The 19,983-nt window shown below is 51.2% G+C and overlaps 1 non-coding gene across 1 annotated transcript in view; it reads right to left on the reverse strand.

Annotated features, from left to right (window-relative positions):
* The window catches only part of LOC101149787 (uncharacterized), a 44,502-nt gene that overhangs the window by 21,954 nt on the left and 2,565 nt on the right, over positions 1-19,983 (reverse strand). Inside the window, exon 2 of the transcript XR_002007502.2 lies at positions 18,146-18,284. This is a non-coding gene — a transcript (uncharacterized protein). The remainder of the gene's footprint in view (positions 1-18,145; positions 18,285-19,983) is intronic.

The following is a 19,983-nucleotide window of genomic DNA, read 5'->3' on the forward strand; positions in this document are numbered from 1 at the left end:
CTGGAGTGCTTGAGGAAGCTGGGCTTGCTCAGAGCTCCCATCTTAACAGGGAGCCCTGGGAGCGGAGGAGAGACACACATCTAGCTTGCATCCCACCATCGATGCTTCCAGGACACTTCTGGGGGTGGCAATATACCCATTGTGCCCCTGGGTCACTCAGATAAAATATCAGCTGAGCCAGGAGGGAACCACTGAGGGTGGGGGTGGAGAAAAGTAGGTCACTCTCAGAGGCCATCCAAGAGCCAGGGGCAGGGAGGGGCAAGGCGGGGGCGGGAGCAGTTTATAAGGGAGGCTCTGCAAGCTCAGGTCAGAGAGAGGTGTCATTCCAGCAGCAGTGGCAAGCTTAATTCCCCATCCTCTTCTGCAGGGTCAGCCTGCCCTCCCACCCACCCCACTCCCAGCTCTTGCTGCTTCTGATGCTGCTGGGAGGGCTGTTCCAGTGCATCCCACCTCTGGAGGCACCTCTGGGAGATGCTGGGCTGCCAGGCAGGTTGAGCAGGTTTGAGAGAAGGTGGGAGGGACCCTGACTTGGAGGAGGGACCTGGGCCTGGAATGGAGCCGGGTTCCTCAGGCGCCCAGATAGGTGGCAGCCTGAGGAGGGGTGCAAATGTGCTCAGAGCCAGAGCCCAGCCTGGAGGGAGATGGGGGAGCTAAGACAGGCTGACCTCCACCCCTGGGCTGCACAGCCTCGTTCCCAGTGTAGGCCCTATGTCCCAGAGACCTGCAGAAGTCAGAGATTCTGAATGCAAAACTGGGACATAGGGTCAGGCAAGGGCTTGTGAGACACATGGGATAATGTAATTTAAAATGGGACCTACCGCTCTACCCCCTCCATGGGGCATGAGCACGCACACTGGGAAATCATCACCTGTCGGCTTGTGTGTATTCATCACACAAGCACACACTGTCAAACACATCACCCGCAGGCACGAGTACACAATCATAGATACTCGCAGGCACAGACACCACACGGGGATGGTGCTGGAGCCCAGAGTGCTCTCTCTCGCTTTCCAGGTTCAGAAATCAGATCCTGGGAGTTTAAATAGTGTGACCAAGGGCCTCCTTTGGAGGGTCCCCAAAGAGAGGCCCTCTTCAGGCTTTTGTCTCCTAAGAAGCCACTCCTTTTTTTTTTTTTTTTTTTTAATTTTAGAGCAAACATCAGCCAGAAGCCACTCTTGCCTAATACCCCGCAGCCACGACCTCCCTCCATAAGTCTTTTGTCCCTCTGTGGAGTGGCTGGCCTTCCAATACTGCCACATTTGTGTGCACACCTGAGGTCTGACCCCTTCCAGGACTCCAACTTGGGGGCTCCTGGAGGGCTAACTCCTCCCTGATCAGGGTTTTTCCCCCAGGGACACTGCTTTATTATTATTATTTTTATTGTATTTATTTACTTATTTTGAGACAGAGTCTCGTTCTGTCGCCCAGGCTGGAGTGCAGTGGTGCGATCTCGGCTCACTGCAAGCTCTGCCTCCCGGGTTCACGCCATTCTCCCCCCTCAGCCTCCCAAGTAGCTGGGACTACAGGCGCCCACCACCACACCTGGCTAATTTTTTTGTATTTTTAGTAGAGACAGGGTTTCACCATGTTAGCCATGATGGTCTCGATTTCCTGACCTCGTGATCCGCCTGCCTCGGCCTCCCAAAGTGCTGGGATTACAGGCGTGAGCCACCGCGCCCGGCCGGGACACTGCTTTAGAAGGGGATCAATGAGTTCCAGTGAGGAGGCCAAGAAAGCTGAGGTGGAGGTGGGCAGGAGGGCTGCGGCAGTGAGGAGAGACTTGGTTTGGACAGGTGTCTCACATTGAGGCTGGCCACCCAGATCCACGGGCCTCCTGCACAGAGGCACCTCACCTGGAGGGGTGAGGAGCAGAGAGGAGGAAGAGCACGGGGCAAGTTGGCGAGATGAGCCATATGGGCACAGGTAGGGGAAAGTGCAGGCAACAGTATTCCTATTCTATTTTGGGGGTAAATGGATATATGTAATACTTGTCCCCAGATACTCATGTTTATATACACACAGGTTCTCACACACATGAAAACATTCTTAAAGCAGACACACCATATGGACCTGGGATTTCACCCACAGATGCCCACTCTCACCCTGCACTCTCAGCCCCCACGCCGCCCTGCTTCTCACACACACGTGCTCACTCTCACATGCCGGCCAGCTCCCAGCTTCTCTGGCTCAGGCTCTGAACAGAATGTGAATGTGATAAAATCGACAGCTGAAAACTGTCCTGAGAGCAAAGCTGTACTTTGTTGAGAAACCTGAGCCCTTATTGGAGGAATACAAGTGTCTGTGTCTGAGGGCTCGGGGAGAGGGGAGGTCGTGGGGTGGTCCCCCAGGGCGCCTGTGGCCACTGGGCTGTTTCCATCATAAAAAAAAAATGATGAAAGGAGCCGGGCAGTGAGAGCATGGCTGTGAGTAAATAAAGCTGCCACCTTTGACCCTGGGAGGCCAGAGCTCATCCCAGAACGAATGCTCATTAGGGAGGGGGTGCTCAGGCCCAGCCCAAGTTCTCCAGCACCGGAGGCCCAAGGCCAGATTCCCAAGGGGAGGGGATATGAGAACCCCTGTGTGAGGCTAGGGGACATGTAGAGGGAGTAGGGGGTGGAGAAAGGAACAGGGGATGTGGGAGGGGGTTGGGGACATTAGGGAGAGGATGATGGTCATGGGGGAGGGATGAGGACAGGTAGGAGAGCTCTGACTTCTGGCTCCCCCCTCCCTGGACTCCTCTCTCTGCAGCCTCTCCAGGTCTCTTCCGCTCTTGGGCTCTGAAACAAGCATACATCTCTCTTCTCCTGCTGTAGGCTCGGTTTGCTTATTTTTCTGATCATCAGGAACTATAGGCAAACAGGGGTTAGCAAAAATAACAAACACAGGGCAAACTACAAAGTCACCAGGAATCCCAGAAAGGTTGAGAAGTGGTTGATTCTGGCTTTGATTCAGAAATAAAAGAATTGGCCAGGCATGGTGGCTCATGCCTATAATCCTAGCACTTTGAGAGGCCGAGGCAGTTGGCCTGCTTGAGCTCAGGAGTTCGAGACCAGCCTGGGCAATGTGGCAAATTGAAGAAAGAAAAAGGAAGGAAGGAAAGAAGGAGGGAAGGAAAGAAGGAAGGAAGGAAGAAAGGGAGGGAGGGGAGGGAGGGAGGGAAAGAAGGAAGGAAGGAAGGGGAGGGAGGGAAGGAAGGAAAGAAAGAGAGGGAGGGAAGGAAGGAGAGGGAGGGAAGGAAGGAGAGAGAAAGAGAAAAAGAAAGAAAGAAGAAAGAAAGAAAGGAAAGAAAAGAAAAGAAAAGAAAAGAAAGAATTGCCAAACCCACATCCTATGGGTCTGTCCCAAACTCCTTTCCTACAGATCTGTTCAGCTCAGCACCAGACAGTCCTGGCCTGGAGCAAAGCTCAATAAAGTTGGCTGCATAGATAAATAAGTGGGTACATAGATAAATGCATGGCTGGATGAATGAAAGAAGGGTCTTGGTCATCAACCCTGACTCTGTCTGGGTTCAAACTTCAAGCACTTATGTGGGGCTGGCCTCTCGGTGGGGCCAGGCAGGATCCTCTTCCCCTTCTCTGCAGCTGACCTCTGGGCCCCCCTCCCCCAAGGGCTGACATTCACTTTATTCTGTAGTCACCTTGGCTCTTACAGGCTCACCTGGTCCAGTCTCAAGAGAAGAAAGCACTTGGCCGGGCGCGGTGGCTCACGCCTGTAATCCCAGCACTTTGGGAGGCCGAGGCGGGCGGATCACGAGGTCAGGAGATCGAGACCATCCTGGCTAACACGGTGAAACCCCGTCTCTACTAAAAATACAAAAAATTAGCCGGGCGTGGTAGTGGGCGCCTGTAGTCCCAGCTACTCAGGAGGCTGAGGCAGGAGAATGGCGTGAACCCGGGAGGTGGAGCTTGCAGTGAGCCGAGATCGCGCCACTGCACTCCAGCCTGGGCGACAAAGCAAGACTCCGTCTCAAAAAAAAAAAAAAAAAAAAAAAAAGAAAAGAAAAGAAAAAAAAAAAGAAAAGAGAAGAAAGCACTTTGCAATGTGGCTCTGAAAGACCCCTGCCCTGCATGTATCTTCATCCTCTGTGGACCCAGCAGCCACTCCCTTTGTCCCTCCCAGAGGCTACTATGTGGCCACTAAGTAGGTCCTGGAAAGTCCTATTTTGGCTAATTTTAATGAGTGATATAATAATAAAATGTAGCAATAAACTGAGTTTTCACCAAAAAGACAAGACTCCCAGGTTTTTATATCAGGACATAGAGGCAACAGTGACAAGAAACAGATCAGTATACTTCCCACCCCTGCCACCCCATCTGTCCCTGACTTAGAAGGAGGAATAGAAAGAGGAAGTTCAAGAAAAGCATCCCTATTTTTCTGTAAGGGTGAGGTTGCTGGAGGAAGTCCAGCACAAGGACACTCCAGGCAGAACAGAGTTATCAGGAGGCCAGTCCTCGGGGGGGGGGGGGGGGGCTGTCACTGCCCCGTAAGACATGCCTGCAGCCACATGCCCAGAACTTGGCCTTTCTTTATGCCCCAGACACAATGCTTATTTTCCCTGAATCCCTGAGAGTGACCTGGCTGGGTCTTTGTCCCTGGGGGAAGTAGGGAAGCTGAACCCCCAGTGGGGAGGAGGAATCCAAGGTAGCTGACCCCTGTGTGTTCCCACTGGATGCTTGGTCTGCACCAATGGCCCCCTCCTGGCCAAATTTCTCTTGCTGCATCAGATGAAGGAGAAAACCAGGTGGGTTCAGCTTCAAAAACCAGCCAAAGACCTAGGAGACAGAGGCATCACAGAAGTCAATCACCATTTTCTGCCTCCCCTGTTAGAGTTCCCTCAACTCAACTCCAGCCTGAATCATCACCAACTTTTCCTAAGTTACTCTGGGACAGACACTATTCTGTGGGCTTTACATGAATTTAACCCTCACAGGAGGTCTATGAAGAGATGCTGTAATTATCCCCAATTCCAGATGAGAAAACTGAGGTCTAGAAAGTCAAGTTACTGGTCCAAGGTCACCCAGTTATTATTATTATTATTATTATCATTATCATTATTATTATTGAGATGGAGTCTCGCTCCATCATGAGGCTGGAGTGCAGTGGCGCGATCTCAGCTCCCTGCAACCTCCGCCTCCCGGGTTCAAGCAATTCTCCTGCCTCAGCCTCCCGAGTAGCTAGGACTACAGGCACCTGCCATCACGCCCAGCTAATTTTTTTTATTTTTAGTAGAGATGGGGTTTCATCATGTTGGCCAGGATGGTCTCAATCTCTTGACCTCGTGATCCTCATGCCTCAGCCTCCCAAAGTGCTAGGATTACAGGTGTGAGCCATGGTGCCCGGCCCAGTTTTTATTTTTTTATTTTTATTTTATTTTATTTTTTGAGACAGAGCCTCGCTCTGTCGCCCAGGCTGGAGCGCAGTGGCGCAATCTCGGCTCACTGCAACCTCTGCCTCCTGGGTTCAAGCAATTCTCCTGCCTTAGCCTCTGGAGTAGCTGGGATTACAGGCACACACCACCACACCTGGCTAATTTTTGTGTTTTTAGTAGAGACTTGTTGGCCAGGCTGGTCTCAAACTCCTGACCTCAGGTGATCTGCCTGCTTCAGCCTCCCAAAGTTCTAGGATTACAGGCGTGAGCTACCGCTCCCTGCCTTGCCCGGTTTTTAAGTGGAGGATTGGAATTGGCACCCCAGCCATCTGGCTTCTAGGTGGCTGGCAGGTATCTGAGTCTGGTTTGGGGACAGGAAAGCACAGGCTCAGGATCAGATTGGAAGATGAGTGAGTATCCCCAGCTAGCTGCCCTGGAGCTCTGCTGCCAGGACCCCCATTGGACCCACAGCAGGTAGAGGCGCAGCCCTTTCACAAGCAGCACCAAGGTCTCCTCTGTGCTGACAGAAAGGTGCAAACACATCCCTCTCCCTTCCCCATTTTACTGAACTCTTACCTTCTCAGCAACAAAAAACTTCATCAACATTAAACACCACCATGATGTATGTTTATATCACTCATAATGCTTCATCTCTTGATCTTATTAAGGTTAAAACCAGCGGTGGCTCACACCTGTAATCCCAGCACTTTGGGAGGCTGAGGCAGGAGGATTGCTTGAGCTCAGAAGTTCGAGATCAGCCTGTGCAACATGGTGAAACCCTGTCTCTACAAAAAATACAAAAATTAGCCAGGCATGGTGGTATGCATCTGTAGTCCCAGTTGCTCGAGAGGCTGAGGTGGGAGAATCGCCTGAGCCTGGAAGTTTGAGGCTGACGTGAGCTGCGATCACACTACTCCACTCCAGCCTGAGCAACAGAGTGAGACACACACACAAAAGCTAAAACCTGTGCTTTTTCTGAGTTTAGCCTGTAAAAATATACCATCTTCTTCAATTTTTTAAAAATTTAACTTTGCATTGTTTGTTGTTGTTTTGTTGTTGTTTTGAGATAAGTTCTGGCTCTATCGCCCAGGCTGGAGGGCAGTGACGCCACCTCGGCTCATTGCAACCTCCACCTCCCAGGCTCAAGCCATCCTCCCACCTCGGCCTCCTGAGTAACTGAGACTACAGGCATGGCACCACCACACACAGCTAATTTTTGTATTTTTTGTAGAGATGGGGTTTCACCATGTTGCCCAGGCTGGTCTCAAACTCGTGAGCTCAAGCAATCTGCCCAGCTCAGCCTCCCAAAGTGCTGGGATTACAGGTGTGAGCCACTGCACCCAGCATGCATTGTTGGTTTTTAAATGTTTTTTTAAATTAAGACAGGGTCTCGTTCTGTCACTCAGGCTGGAGTGCAATGGCACAATCACAACTCCTGGGCTCAAGCAATCCTCCCACCTTAGCCTCCTGAGTAGCTGGGACTACAGGCATGCGACACCATGCCTGTTTGCCTATTGTTTTGTTTTTGTTTTTGTTTTTTGTTTTTTGTTTTTCTGTACAGAGACAGGGTTTCACCATGTTGCCCAGGCTGGTCTTGAACTCCTGGGCTCAAGCGATCTGCCCATCTTGGCCTCTCAAAGTGCTGGGATTACAGGTGTGAGAATTCCCCAATTCCCTGCCTAGCCTATTTTTATTTTTATATGATATAAAATAACTTAAATTTATTTTTAAACGGTAAGGCTTTTCTCAACACAATTTATTGGTAATGTTCTTTTCACCATTTTCTAACACCTATATTAAATTCTTAGGTGTGATTATGTTTATTTCTAGGCTCTATTCTGTCCCATTGATTTAAGTGCCAATTTTGATGCCTATGCTACATTGTTTCCATTTAATTATCCTATAACAAAATGTTTTAACATCTGGTCAAACTTGCTCTTCTTTAGAAAATTATTTGACAGGTTCACCTATTTACTCTTTCATGTGAAATGTAGAATCTTTTTATTTTTCTGAGTTTCAAGAAAATGAGTTTTTGTTTAGTAGGGCATCAAGTCTGTGAATTGCTTTGGGGAATACTGATATTTTATAATGCATGGCGTCTTCACCTAGAATGTGGCACATCACACCATTTTCCTGTGTTGTATTTAGCAGTTTGATGGGCTGTGTGCTATTCCTTTGTGCTGATGTCCCCTAGCTGACTTAACCACTTCCCCAGTGTTGGGTATTTGGATTGTTTCCAAGGTGGAACTATTATGAATAGCGCTGCTATAAACATCTTTGTACAAATTGCTTTTTCATTTCCTTGGGATATGGTCCCAAAAGAGGGATTATCTGATCAAAGAATATGAACAGTACTGTATTTTTTGTTACATAACCCAGGGAGGATGGAACCAATTAGCAGCAACATATGAAGAAATAGCTACTTTTCCCTTACAAACCCTCAAGCAGCATGAAGACTTAAAAGGGTAACTTGTTCCTAAGAGAAAAAAACCACAGCTACCTGAGGACAAAAGGGGGAGTTTGAGAGCACAGGGTTCTTTTTTTTTTTTTTTTTTTCTGAGACAAGAGTCTCTCTGTTGCCCAGGCTAGAGTGCAGTGGCATGATCTCTGCTCACTGCAACCTCTGCCTCCCAGATTCAAGGGATTCTCGTGCCTCAGCCTCCCATGTAGCTGGGATTACAGGCATGTGCCACCACACCTGGCTAATTTTTGTATTTTTAGCAGAGATGGGATTTGCCTTGTTGGCCAGGCTGGTCTTGAACTCCTGGCCTCAAGTGATCCGCCCACCTCAGCCTCCCAAAGTGCTGAGATTATAGGTGCGAGCTACTGCGCCTAGCCAGGAGCACAGAGTTCTAAGGAGCACGAATCTCACAGCCAGAGGCAGGTTACCCACCTCTCTCCCCACCTGTGGCAGCCCTGCTGCCCCAGACCTTCTCAGAACCCAGTTCCTTGTCAGCGTGGGAACCTGGTTTATTCTTATTTATTTAGCATACATTTTTATAGTATTATATTATGTGATGGGTACTAGTCAAAGCACTTTACAAATACTAACTCACTGACTTCTCATAATAAGCTCACGAAGTAGATCATAATTACTATTATCCCATTTTACTGATGAGGAAACTGAGTCAGAGAAATTTTCTTTTCTATTTCTTTCTTTTTTTTTTTTTTTTGAGATGGAGTCTTGCTTTGTTGCCCAGGCCGGAGTGCAGTGGCGCATGATCTCGGCTCACTGCAACCTCCACCTCCCAGGTTCAAGCGATTGTCCTGTCTCAGCCTCCCAAGTAGCTGGGACTACAGGCGCATGCCACCACGTCTCGCTAATTTTTGTATTTTTAGTAGGGACGGAGTTTTACTATGTTGGCCAGGCTGGCCTCAAACTCCTGACCTCAGCCTCCAAAAGTGCTGGGATTACAGGCAAGAGCCACCATTCCCGGCCGACTCAGAGAAATTTTCTGTGGGTCACATAGCTAGTAGGATTCAAGCTGGGGCAGTCTGACATGAAATTGTTAAACATGTGCACCACTCCCTTGACCAGGAAAAGGCACTTCAGCTTGTAGTTGCTCTTCTTTTTGTGGGACCTGCCTTTGTCCCAGCAGCCCCAATCCTAAGGAGGACCCTAAGTCTTCCTGTCCTGGGTTTCAGACCTTCTTACACTGGCCTTCTAGTTACCTCTCTCTTACACAGCCACCATCTGTGGGATCCTGCCAAGTGCCAGGCATTGGGCTAAGCACTTTTACATCTTTTGATTTACTTTAACTTTCACCACAATCATATGGGATAGGTAGCATATCTCCATTTTATAGGGGAGGAAACAGCAGATCAGAGAGGTTAAGTGTGTTGCCCAAGACCACACAGCTAGTGAAGTGGCAGAGGAAGAATTCGAACCCAGTTGGCCATATATCAATGCCTTTGGTTTTTCCATTATACTTGGCTCCAATCTGGCTCCACTCTGGCTCCCTGAAGCCCCACCATTTACCCTAGTCCATTCCTCTGCCCTGATTGGTTTTCTTGAAGTACACAGAGGTGGAAACAAACTCTTTGGTGTAGCTCAGCTGTTCCTCCTAGCCATGGTCAGGCTTTATCAGGCATGGCCAGGCCATGGTCAGGCCTGGCTTTATCAGGCCCCACATGGCCATGCCTTCTGCTTTTTGGAACTGAGAGCCACTCCCTGAGAGAGGCCCAAATAGCTCCTTCTTTTTTTTGAGACGGAGTCTCACTCTGTCACCCAGGCTGGAGGTGCAGTGGCGTGATCTCGGCTCACTGCAAGCTCAGCCTGCCTGGTTCAAGCCATTCTCCTGCCTCAGCCTCCCCAGCAGCTGGGACTACAGGCACCCGCCACCATGCCCGGCTAATTTTTTGTATTTTTAGTAGATACGGGGTTTCACTGTGTTAGCCAGGATGGTCTCGAGCGCCTGAGCTTGTGATCCGCCCACCTCAGCCTCCCAAAGTGCTGGGATTACAGGCATAAGCCACTGCGCCTGGCCTTCCTTTCTTTTTTCAAAGTCCACACCCCACTGGAGCCTGCCCACTAGGTTCCTACTTCCCATTTAAGCTCTTCAATTGGCTTACAGAGTGCAGATGATGGGCAGATTCTGATGCCAATGAATAGGCCACGCCCCTCAGCACAGATTTTTGCTCTTCCTACTTCTCCAGGTCCTCCGGGATGACTCATAGCCCAGGTACCTTCTGGGGAGTGGTTTTTACCAATACTGTCGTACAATTGCACAAGGCCCAGATAGGCTGAACACATTATAATATGTACACAGAATTCCCATCAAGGATAAGAGAAGCCACTTTTCTCAACCTTGGCAAACTCCGGGATATTCCATGGCAGCATCACCTTTGGAAACAATGCTTGGCATGTGGATCGGTTGTGTATTTATGTGTGCGTGTTCTTTTGTGTGGACATGCACACCTGTGTGGTTGTATGCATCTCTGAGTGCATGCTTTTCAGTGGGGGATAGTACAGATGCATGTCTGCATAGCTGGACCCATGACTTCAATGATGGTCAATATGTTATGCTTACGAGTTTGCATACACATTTTTGAGAGTGAGGAGTCTGTATGTACCTCTGAGTGTGTGTGTGTGTGTGTTTGTCTATACATCATGTACAAGTCATGTGAAAGGCCTGGTTAGGAAGGTTTCCCATACCCAGAGCACTTAGAAAAGACTCGGGAGGGACACTGGCTAGGAGAGGTGGGGTAAAGAGAAGGTCTAATCCTTCATAAATAAGCAGAGGGATGTTGTGGTCAGTCAGAAATGTCTCCAGGCAGATTCAGGCAGGTTTTCAGTATTTAGCAAAGTCACTTGTAGCCCAGGGCAAGAATGGTGGGTGGGAGTTGGGGGTAAGTGTGTGCTGGCCAGATTAGGTCTAGCCCCAGTTTCAAGGGGCAAGGGATAGAAGAATATAGTAAAGCATTCGCTGTCCCCCCATCCAACAGGCTCTGGGCCCCATCCTGTCCCCTATGGCCTTCCAAAGGCTGAACAATTCTACCTTGATGGAGAGGTGGTGGCTGCTGGAAAGGGGCTCCAGGAGGCCTACAAAGAGGCCTTGCTCGTGCCCCTCACTCTTCTGCTTGCTCCAAAATCAGAGAGGCCTCCTTCTTCCAGAAGCTGCTTAAAGGTTTCGCTGACTTCAGAAGCAAGGAGGAGGAGGGAAGAAGGAGAGGAGGCCTCTGAGGTGGGGAAACTTTTGCTGAGATTGCAGGCTCCCCAGCCCCTCCCTGGTTCCTCATTACTGAGTCCTTGGGCATGAAATGTCTTTTTATTTGAAGGCCAAGAAGAACCAGGGGTTGTGTTAATGACCAGCAAGCAGCAGGGCAAGAAGTAGGCAGGGGGCTGGCTCTCTTGACCTTGAAATCCTGTCTGCATTTTTCTGCTGTGCAGATCCCCTATTTTCCCAGATCTCTGTCACCTTAGCCCTGCCCTCTTAATGGGACCCTAAAGAAGACTCAAGAAGAGGGGTTAGGGAGGCAAGAAAGGCACACAGTGTCTGAGGAACTCATCAACTGAGTCTGGAAAATTGAGCAGGGCTGAACCAGAAGGGATGATATACATCTTACATAAATTTCAGTGCAGTCACAAGAAAGAAAGAAAAATAGAGATAGCCCAATAAATTAGGAAACCTTTACACTATTTCAGCTTGATGAATTAGAAGACAGAATCCACTATACCTCTCATAAGCAAGAAAAGCAAGAGTTAGAGCAGTTAATTGATCTGTTTACAAACATACTATAAAAGCAGTGTGACTACAACTCTGTGTCCTGCGACTAGACCCATGTCTCTGTGACTCTGAATCTACGATCCAAAAAAGGATTGTTTTGTTGTGTTGTGTTTTTTGAGACAGAGTCTCTATCTGTCACCCAGGTTGGAGTGCAGTGGCACAATCATGGCTCACTGCAGCCTAGAGCTCCTGGGCTCAACGGTCCTCCCACCTCAGCCTCTGGACTATAGGCATGCGCCATCATGCCTAGCTACTTTTCTATTTTTATAAAGATGGGGTCTTGCTATGTTGCCCAGGCTACTCTTAAATTCCTAAGTTCAAGTGATCCTCCTATCTTGGCCTCCCAAAGTGCTGAGATTACAGATGTGTACCACTGTGCCTGGCCAAACACAGTAGTTTTTAAAAATTGTGTGCTCTTGGCCACTTGAGGAGGGACTCATGAACTGTGCTCTGAGAATGTGCAGGGAGGCGGAACTTTGATTTCGTTTTTGAAGTAGGAGTAGAAATTTTCTTTTCTTTTGGCGGGGCTGGGCATAGGGAAAGGGGTTGTCAGGGCTTTGCACCCAAGGGATGACTGGGGAAGGTGTGAGCGTTTCTATCAGTTGGTACAACAGGGCAAAGGGCAGCCAGCGACTGGGGCAAGGTACTACAGATGAAACGAAAGTAAGTGCAGCGCCTTGAATGGAGGGGGAAGGGATTTGGATCCCCACCGCTAAGGCAATGCGAAGCCTTGAGCAATTTCTGAGTGGGGGAAGAACACGGCCTGTACGCCCTTTAGGGGAGAAAACTTGGGCTCCTCCCAGCAGTGTGGATTCGTAAGAGAGGGGCTTAGCACCAGCCGGGACTAAACTGCTGCAGAAATAGACGATAAATGGAGGTGAGGGTGCCGATGAGGCTCCCGGCTTCGGTGAGGCTGCCTCCGGAGAAGGGGCGCAGGGGGAACTCCTGGCCAAGAGGCCTGGAAAGGCTGGGAACCCAGCACCCCTGAGAAAGGGCGCAGGCCGCGGCCCCCAGCGTGAGGTGGCCACGCTTCGCTTCGGCCGTTCTTACTGAGCGCGCGTCCCGGAAGCCGCGGGCTCTGCGTTCTGAGCCTCGCACCTCATTGAGAGGTTATTAATAGGGAGTTTGTCTGGTGTCAGAGCGCAGACATAAACTGCATTAGCATTACCCCATAATCTTATTTTGTAAACGCTCATGCCGTTCCGTCTCCTGTAATTGCATTGGGAAGATGCAATATTTATGAAAGGGGAGAGGGGAATGTCACTGTTCATCTCGGTGCTGCAGTAAAAGTCCCAGGAAATACGGTGCTGGCCGCCCAGGCCTGGCCGTGGGCCTGCGAGAATACCCAGCGTTGGTGCCGCGCGCCCTCTGGGTGTCCCGCTGGCTGCCCCCAGCCCAGAGCTCCCTCCTCAACCTACCTCACTGAGCCTTGGGCAGCAGTGGAGGATGTGCCGGCAGGGGCAGCAACCACGTCTCCCCGTGGTGTTATCCCTCCCAGGTGGTGGTCCCTGGCGAATGGGGCACAAAGATCTGAGATGCACTGAGTCTTTCTGGTGGGTGGGAGGCTCAGGCTTCGCCTAGCTCCCACCCTTAGTCGGGGTTTTCTTTTGCCAGGAGGCAAACCTACTCCAGAGCTGAGTAGGGTGGGGCTAAGGGTGGCAGTGGAGGTGAGGAAGTGGGTGACTTGGTCAAGTAGGGGCAGGGGGGCAGTAGAGGGCAGCAGCAGGTGGGAGGCACTCCACCAGGGGTCCTGGCTGGGGCTGTGTTGGCCACTGGGATGATCCTGAAAACTCAGTGCAGCCAGGGATTCCTAGGATGGTTTCCCTCTTCCACGGCCCTAACAGCCCCGAACTGGATCCCTAGGGCACCTCATATGTACATTCAGTCCAGAACCAGGTCTCCGGCTTCGCAGTGGAGAAGGCAAAGTTGCCCGTGGGACTCAGGGGCATGCCCCGTGCCCACCCCGCCTGAACATTCTGGTCTGCACCAATCTTGGGTGGAGCTCAACAGCCAGGGAAGTCTCACTGGTGTCCAGAACACCTCTGAGTGGGTATCTGCTGGTGACAAGCTGAGACTCTGGTCTGCCCCCAGGCACTTGCAGTTCAGGGACAGACACACAAAGTCTCTGCCCTAGGAGCCGCAGGCCACCTAAGTCAGAGGAGTTATTTCCCAGCCACATATCGGAGGCTTCCTATGTGTTGTGGAGAGGGTGGGGGGATCTGTGAGCTTAACCTCAAAAGGGCTACAAGTATTGGAACAGTCCGGATGTCAAGGATGTCAGGAGTGGAAGAGCTGAACAGAAACTGCTGGTGCTTCATCCCAGGAAGGCGGAGCCCATGGCGGGTAGGGGAGAATGGGAAAAGTGAGGTGCCAGGAGCCCCACTGTAAATTGCCAGTGGTCGGGTTGAGGGGTGAGGTGGCTGCAGAAATCTGGGCCGACAGGAGGGCAGATGCCAGGCAGCGACTTTATGTGGGCCCCAGGGCAGTGCCGGGACTCAGGCCCATCTCCCTGGTTTTGGGGCTACTGTGGCCCCCAGGGATGGGAGCTTGGTCTCCTTACAAATCCCATCCATGCGTCACTACAAACAGCTCTAATAATTCCTGCCCTGCAGTACCTGTGCACTTTACCATATCCACACCCCCCCCCCCAGCATCCCACCCCACTGGCAGGGGCTGACAGCTCTGGTGCACTTGCACTCTTGGGCACATGGCCGCACACCCAGACCCAATGGCTCATCTCAGGCTCATACCACACTCAGGAAGGCCCCTAACTGGTCTAATTCCCAGCAGTGGCCTTCCCCGCAACCGCCCCTCGCCCCTCCCCGCTCTAGCTTCCCACTTTGGTGGGGAAGGGGCACTGGAACGCAGGGCAGCTGAGAAGGACCGGGCGGAGGAGAGCGACGGCCCCTCCCGGTGTCAGCTTCCTCGCCGCAGTCCCATTAATCACAGTGCCGCAGTCCAATTGGGGATCCCGGGCGCCCAGGGCCGCCCGCAGCCCCAGGGACAATGGGATTATTTCCGGGGGGAGAGGCCGTCTCGGGCCGGGGCTCAGGCGGAGACGCCTCCTTCCCTCAATCCGTCCCTCGGCACCCAAGGAGCGCCTGCGGCGGCCAGAGACGAGTGGCAGAGCGGACGCGGGTGGCGCGCGGGTGGCAGGGCCTGGCCGACCTAATTCAATTAGCTGGGCCGCCGCCGCCTCCGTGCGACTCTGGGCCCGCCGGGAATCCAGCTCTGGGCAGCTGCTCTTTGTGCACGAAGACCATGCATATGGATGCGGTTCCTCCCCCTTTGGCGCTCACCCCACCCACACCCACTTCTGGCACCTGCGGCTTGCCCCGCCCCCCCACTCCTACCCCGCGAGGGAAGGCGACCGTGGCCTCCCCAGGAAAGTTGGGAAACTGTGGTTGCTTTTGAGCTCCCTGTGGCCGTCTTCAGAGTATGTGTGAGAGGGGAGGGGGTGGTTTTGTTTTTTCGCTTTGTGTTATCCGAGCAGGAAGGTCTGTGTGGAAGTGAGCGTGCCTGTAAGTCTGTAGGAGTGTGGTTGGGTGTGTCTGTGTGTACCTGTGCACCAGCAACCATAGGGCTGTGTGCACGGAGGGAGAGGGTTTCGTTTGGTTCTGGATCTGTGCTGCAGAGACTGAGTGGGATGGATGTGTTTGTGGGCATCTGCACATGGGTGCATGAAGGAGGCTTTGTGAGCACGTGTGGGGACTGCACACCGAGGAGTGTCTGTGTGTTCGTGTGCAAGGTGACTGGGCGTCTGTGCATCTGCGTGTGAGAGTGTTGCCTCTGTGCCAAGCCTGTGTCTGGAAGTCTTCGGGAGTTGGGTATTTCTGTGTGTCACCATTGGTGTATATGCTGTGCTTCAGTGTGTAGTCAGGACACCATGGGGAACATGTTAACCTCCCCGCCCCAACTACCACCGGCCAGCAGATGGGTCTCCCCAGCTGAGGCCATTTTCTCCACCGCTCCCCACCCCGCCTTGCTTTTCTGGTGGAGGAGGAGCTTGGCAAGTTAATATCAAACCTGAACTCCATCCACCAGGCTCGGGTGGAGGCAGAGACCTGGGTAGCCAGGCTCTCTCATCTTGAGGAGGTGTCCCAGTCAGTTTTCCACTCCCAGCACAGTCCAGCCCTGGTTCAGCAGGAGCCTGCAGCTTCCAATGTGCAAACAGTCCTAAGCACCCCCTGAAATAACTAGACCTGCCTGTGTCAAGGTGACCCTAGCACGTAGGAGGGACTGCATGACCCCCACCTCCACCTCTTCAGCCACAGTTCAGGATTGGGTCCCCTGGGAGGCTGGGTTTCCTGTGCTTGGGCATCTCCACCCACCCTTACTCTGAGGCCAAATCTGCACCCCCAGCAGAGGCGAGGAATTGAGATGAGAAATCTGGGTAGAGCTGGCCACTGCAGGGCCGTCACCCACCCAGCTGGAAAGCTTGCCTCATTCCTCTGTTTTACTGTGCACAGGCAAAGTGAGGGATCCGCACACCTGTAGAGGTCCTTTCTGCAGACCGCAAAGGGAGCTTGCCAACCCCAGGAAGGAATAGGATGGTTCTTAGAAAGCAGCGGGGCCCTCAGAGGCCTGGTCCCACAGCAGGCTGGTGCTCTCTTGGCTTCTTCTCTGTCCCCCACACCTTAGTGCAGGGCTTGGCTTCTGGACCCAGCACAGACCCACCTGGCCAGCAGAGTGGAGCCAAGGGAGACACGAAGGATGAGAGAGGTTGGGGCTGGTCCACAGCCCTGGGTCCTAGGCTCAGCTGCCCTACTGATGGGACCTACTGATGGGACCCACTGATGGGACTCTGAACTCTGTGCCCAGGGAGCCCTTTGAGAGCTGACTGGGGAGAGCAGGGCCCTGGGGGTCTGTCCTTCCCTAAGCCTTCTCTTAGCCTACTCCCTACCTGCCCCTTTCCAGGTTTCTGGCATCCTTGGAGGTGACTCAGGATGGGAGATTCCCTAATCAAGGCCACCATGGTCAAGACAGTGCTGGATGGATGGTGGAATCTGAGGATCTCTGGGCCTCTCTTGGGAGGGAATTAGTCAGAGAGAGGCCTGAAGCCTTAGCTCAATGCCCAGGGGTAATGAGGCCAACAGCTTCCTTTAGGGTCAGAAGCCGAGCAGGGAGGGGAGACAGTGAAGGGAAGGGATCCCTACAGAAGCACCCTATTTCTGAAGCATCCACCTGCTGGGCTCTGATTGAGAGGAATGGGCAGGGGAGGAGAAGAAAATTCCCTACCCCTACACAAGGTGACAGCTAAGTGTGGCCTACAGCAGGGACATGTCTGTCTCCTGTCTGTCTGTCCTTTATCCATTCAGGGTCTCTCCACTGATGGGAAAATGTGTCTGTCCATTGGTGTTGGAGAGGTCCTCCATATCTTATGTAAGAATTGGGTAGGGGGACAGGGGGCTGGCCTTGGAACAACCCCCCCAACCCCGAGGACTCATTGAGCTGAGTCACTTGGCCTACTCACTCCCCCCACCTCCTCAGTCTAGGCTCCTAGAGACCCTCCTCCCCAACCCAGGGCTCCTGGAGTTAGAGTGCCCTTTACTGGGTCTCTAAGTCCCTAAGTCACCAGGTGATCCTGCCTCTCCCACAGCAGGGAAAGTTTTCTGCCCCTTTTCTGAGACAAATGGGAAGGTAGAGGGAACACTTTTGGTACTAGGAATGCAGACCCCATTGGCCCCGCCATGGATCGCATCATGTCACACATCCCCTTACATATTTCTCAGCCCCCTTTCCCTACTATATATCCATTGGGTATACCCTGTGTCCCCCTCCCCACGACCACAGGCCCATACACAGCCACTTCTCTGACAATTCCATTGGAATAAAAGACACCCCTCCCATGGTACACGCCATCTGCAGCACGCAGTCGTAGCAGAGGGATGCCCTCATCCCATCACAGGCACTCACTGCAGAGGAACAGTTGTAAACACATACTCATCCTGTTGCAGAAAACACATTCACTTGCATTCTCACTGACACATACATCCTCACATGACAAAATCCAGTTGTATAAAATACCCAGACTCCCTTCTTTTCCTCCAACACTCTTACCAACATGCATTTTGCTTGCAGTTGTATCCCAACAGCCTAACACAGTGCCTGATACATACTAGACGCTCTATAATTATTCATTGAATAAATTGTTAAAATTATTTCTTAAAGACATGCCCAGGACATCTGCACAACCCTCTCAACCCTGACTGTCACACACGCTTTCCCATCCAGCTTTCCCCTCGTGGATGCATGGCCCCACAAACACAAAGTAATTAAGTTTCCACACATACCCGTAAGCTAAAGGACAACCCCTGGCCCGGGGGTCTCTTTCAGAGTGGGGAGGAGGAGGAGATCGTGTGGGATCCAAAGGGGCCTCCCCCTGGGCTGAGCCCGTCCTTTCCTCCTCCCCCAGCCCGGGCCCTGGCCCCAGCTGCTCTTCTTTTAATTGGAGGCACTTTTTTATTCTGCAGGCCAGGGGGAGCCGGTGCTTGGGGGGAGGGGTGTTACCAGGTGGCCTCACAACCAGAGAGAAGGATCTGCAACTCACCTAGGTTCCTGCAAGATAGTCCTGTGAGGCAAGAGCCAAGTTTAGGCTTAAGGAAGCAGCTTGTAGTGAGTGGAGTCAAGAAAGCAGTGTTTGCGTCTGGTCTGCCCCTTTCCAGCTTTCAGTGCCTTGGTTTTCTCATCTGTAAAATGGGGATAACAAAAACCACATCACAGGATTAAAGATGAGTGGAGAGATCATTCTGGTGGCTCACACATGGCAGTTGCTCTGTGAGTCCTGCTTTCTTCCCCTCCCTCCTCGTTCCTATCAGGGCTGTTTTGCAAGGCATGCAAAAGCACGGTGGTAACACAGAAGCTGCAGCGAATATAAACTTGTGTGAGTCTCCTCTCCTATTTCAGAAAACTTCCCAACCTTGCAACACCGTGCTCAGGTAACACTGCTCTCAGGAGAAGGGGTGGGCGCCAGAGCCCAGCAAATCCTGACCCTCCGGTCTCATCTTTCTAGGTAAGGAAGGGACAGAGAGGGTAGTCTTGGCCCTCAGTAAATACCCTATTGGAATACAAAGGCTGGGATTAAGCTGACTCACAGAACCCCAGCACCTCATTGAGGGTAAAAGTTGGGAATATCCCCAATTGGGATAAAAGTTGACTCTGATAAACAAAAAAGGTAGGAGGGGAAAAAGGAAGAAATCCGTCAAGGAAGCGGCTGTGATAGCAGGGGAAAGTCAGTATATCCCTGGGCTGCTGGATTTTAATGAGAAGAGCTTGACAGTCTTAGTGGGCCATGTACAAGGGAGTGGTGACTCTGCCAACCTTAAGCTGGGCCAGGAATGGTAAAGTCTCCTCCCAGGTACCCTGGACAACTGGTACCAGATCTGAGGAGTTCAAGAGGTAGATCAGGCAAATGCCAAAAGGGTTGGAAGGCCATCTGAGCTGGAGATGTGCACCTGGAAAGATAGGTGGTTTATTTTATTTTATTTTATTTAGTTTTGTAAATTTTACCTTCAACCAACCCAAACCAAAAGATGGGGTTTTAACTGCAGCAGGTAAAACTGTGGTGAGACTAAAAGGAGTGAGGCCACTAGGACCCAGCCTCAAAAAAAGCTGCAGTACCCTTCCCCATAGTTTTCAGCCTCAAACAAGGAAAATAGCTCAGATTTTGAGATTCCAGATCAATCTTCTCTGCCTATGGAACTTGGAGCAAGTTTGTTCTCTTCACTGAGTCTCAGTTTTCATTTTCTTTTTAGAGATGGGGCATTGCTATGTTGCCCAGGCTAGAGGTGCAATTATAGCACATCTCAGGCTCAAATTCCTGGCCCCAAGTGATCCTCTAGCCTCACCCTGCAGAGCTGCTAGAACTACAGGCACGGGCCACTGTACCCAGCCATTTTTTTCTTTTTAAAAATGAGATATAATTCATATGCTATAATATTCAGCCCCTTTAAAATGTATAATTCGGTGGGTTTTAATATTTTTAAAAGTTATGTAACCATCACCACTATCTCATTCCAGAATGTTTTCATCACTCCAAAAGGAATTCTGTATCCATTAGCAGTCAATTTCCATTCCCTGCTGCCCCCAGGCCCTGGAAACCACTAATCTACTGTCTGCCTCTGTGGATTTGCCTATTTTGGACATTTCATAAAAGTGGAATCATGCAATATGTGGCCTTTGTGCTTGGCTTCTTTCACTTAGCAGAATAGTCTCCTAGGTTCATCCATGTTATAGCATGAACCAGCATTTCCCTTCTTTTCCTTTTTATGGCTAAATAATATTCCACGTGTGGATATACCAAATTTTGTTTGTCTATTCATCAGTTGGTGGACATCTGAGTTGTTTCCCCTTTTGGGCTATCATGAATAATACTGCCATGAACATTCA

This window comes from Gorilla gorilla, chromosome 8, assembly GCF_029281585.2.
Source record: "Gorilla gorilla gorilla isolate KB3781 chromosome 8, NHGRI_mGorGor1-v2.1_pri, whole genome shotgun sequence".
In the NCBI taxonomy this organism is placed as follows: Eukaryota; Metazoa; Chordata; class Mammalia; order Primates; family Hominidae; genus Gorilla; species Gorilla gorilla.